The sequence below is a fragment of the Monodon monoceros genome, unplaced genomic scaffold (genome assembly GCF_005190385.1).
Source record: "Monodon monoceros isolate NGI ecotype Baffin Bay Population unplaced genomic scaffold, NGI_Narwhal_1 Super_Scaffold_21, whole genome shotgun sequence".
Taxonomy (NCBI): domain Eukaryota; kingdom Metazoa; phylum Chordata; class Mammalia; order Artiodactyla; family Monodontidae; genus Monodon; species Monodon monoceros.
The window spans coordinates 21,560,636-21,563,702 of NW_021703778.1; the positions used below are offsets into that span (position 1 = coordinate 21,560,636).

Genomic DNA, 3,067 nt, shown 5'->3' on the forward strand with positions numbered 1-3,067 from the left:
TATTTTCTTCAGTAATCTATGTAAAAGTGGCATTGGTGAGGATCATAAGTCACAAATAATGAACTCCTTAGTACTGTTTGCAAGGGAACTCTCTGTTGCTTGCAACAGACCACCATAAGGAAGTTGAGTCTACAAACACAATCCTACATTTTTCAATTTTTCAGGAAGAAACAAGAAATACATTAACTTTTTTTCTCCCTAAGGATTGGAAAGAAAACAGAGATGGGATATAGGAGATTGCTACTAGAAGCAGAAAAGCAGTCTTAAACATCCCTTGTCAAATGTGAATGGAGAATAACTCCAGAGATAATTAGAAATGCCAAGGATGAAAATTAATGTCCTTTTTCCAGTAAAATGCACTGTTTATATGCACTGTTTATAATCTACTGAAACCTTATATTGGCCATACATAGAAAGAACCTGATGGATTAAGACAAAGGGCACAGCCAGAAAGCTCAGAGCCTCAGGGAACATTGTGAGGAAGTCTCTGATGATCCCAGAGGATGGTCACAAGAGCACAAGTTGCATTGGCCTAAACACCCTTTTTCCAGTGATGTACTTGTGATTTTGTTCTTAAAATAACAGCATATTTTTAATGAATGAATTATAATCAGTATATAAGAAACTGATTTATATGCTATATTGAGCTTTCTCTGATATTCACATTAGTCAAAGAATTTAGATTGAGCCTCTTCAGAGCTGATGTCCTATTGTTTGGTGGCAAAACTCGGAAGTTTAGGCCAAGTGTCCAAAATAAAAATTGCTTTTGAAACCCAACATACTGAGATGGGTAACTTCTGGGTAGAGAACACTAGCATTTACTTCATTACTTTACAAACCAACACTGTTTTATTTGTACTGTCAACAGAACCTGCCTGGCGAAGTAGGAGCCCACTCTGCCCCCGGAGGTGCTATGGACCTTGGTTGCCTGGGGCCCATGGGAGAGATGGGTCCATGCAGTGAGAACAGCTCTGGCCACCACTGGTACCTGGGTGGTCAGAGGCAGCATCTGGAGGGTCAGCAGGGGGCATGGGAGTCCCCGGGGAGCTGGGTCTTGGCTCCCCCTGGCTCATCTGCAGGAGGCCAGTGAAGGCGATCAGCTCAGGCCCTCTGAGCCAGGCGGTGGAGCAACCAGAGGATGGAGTGGGGAGGACCCAGGGGGACATAATTGGGGTTGGGAGCAGCAGCTTGAGAGAGCCCATCACCTGCTGAGGGCCCTGAGACAGGTGCAGGGGAACACGCTGCCCACAGGGCAGCAGAGGGTCAGAAAGAAAGACATCTTCAGAGCATATCGCTGGGAACCCTGCATCCCTGGGCACCTGCTCTCCACTATGATGTCCTGCTAGATGGGCCTGAGGTCTCTGCCTCACGCTGCTGCCTCGTACAGAGGCCAGAATGAGGGACGGCACAAGGTCTGGCCTGAGAAGGAGGTGCCTGACCCACAGCTGGGCCCCCGCACCAGACGAGGTCCCGCTTAAGCCTCATAGTTGGGGTCCCAGGGAGGTAGCAGGGTCATCCTTGACGGGGCCACCTCCCAGGTCATCTGGGGATAGGGGGGAACTGGGGTTCCCGGGGACCACTTGGCAGCGAGGCCTGGGGGCAACCGAGGCAGCAGCTGCTCTTTCTGGATCCAGGAAGGCCTTTGGTATCAGGGCTGAGGATTGTCCGGTGGGGATGTTCTTGGCTCCCCCAGGGATTCCTCTCCAGAGTCCCTGGCCTGGCCGGGGTCGCTGACCGCCGAGGGGCCTTGTTCCTCGGGCGCCTGCTCTTCACCCGGGCCGTGCTGCCGGGGGGCCCAGGGCAACATGCGGTGTCCGGGGGGAGGGCTAGGCAGGGCCCCACACTGCCCACCTCGCCCGCCTGGCCCCTCCCAGCTTCCACTTGGGCCCAGCCTCCCTCAGTGGCCCATGCTGCCCTGCACGTCCCTGCAAGCCCAGGTTGCGGCCCACCTTGCAGGGTACTTCATTACTTTAATTATCCCCAAAACCTACAATGTCCACAATGGGGACTTTTTTTTTTAAGGCACAGCCCCAAATGTTGCTGGAAATAATATGCCTATTAAACAGAAGACTTTGGAAAGCAAGGGACTGTTTCAAAAGACTGTTATGATGGGAATTCTGCCACTGGTACCCTGGACTATGCTAACTACTTTTTATTGCATTGGGGAAATGGTAGAATGAAAATGAACACCTCCAGGCAGAGTTAAGAGAATCGGGGGAAGGGAATTTTATGATTATCATAAATTAATCTCTTTTAGCTCCAAGTTATGATTCAAGTTGATTTCTCATCCTTATCAAATTTCTTATGTGCATATTAGGGGCTGATAAGAAAAGGATGGAGCCCTGAGAACTGGAATGAAGGCAATTCAGATGAATCTGGGTACCCCGACCTTACAAATCCCTGTAAGCCTCCCCAACAGCAGATCCTGCTCCCCCTTCCCTTTCTGAGGAAGGAGCTTCTCCCAGCACGAGGACAGTGTAATGACCTTACATTGCAGGGGAAAGCTTATTTCCAAATGATCCACCCTTGCTATCCCTCATGGCCTGCAGAACCATGCTGGAGTCAAATCCAACCTCATCAAGGGAAATGATTACCAAGTCTGACCTGGAAGGAGCCAATTCACACACTGAAAAAACTGCAAAATGTGGTAAGTTTATATCAGCAGAAATTAATATATACATGTGCAGAAATGGAATCTAAGTGTAATTGCCCGGGGTGGAAGAAAATAATATTGGAATGGCCAAACGTATCAACATGGGTGCACTTATCAGGCATTCTGGATTCCCTATGTTAGCTTGAGCAACTGGGAAAGACCCTCACAATTTGCTTACACAGTTGACTAAAACCTGGATATCATATTGGTTTACATTAAATCAAGCTGAAGTGTGCAATGTCCTTCTTATAATGTAGAGGAATAAATTTAATGATTTAGGGAAATGGAATGATGGAGTAGATGTCTAATGTGTGACTTGCTCACCCATCTCCTGGGGGGTGTTCAGAGGACACGTTTCACAAAATCACGGAGGAATATTTGGTGAGGGAAGCAGCAACCTCCGTGGAAAGCTCT

At 48.4% G+C, this 3,067-nt stretch overlaps 1 pseudogene; it reads right to left on the minus strand.

Annotated features, from left to right (window-relative positions):
- Positions 1–911: 911 nt before the first annotated feature.
- On the minus strand, positions 912–1,807 carry LOC114903611 (annotated as a pseudogene).
- Positions 1,808–3,067: the final 1,260 nt, after the last annotated feature.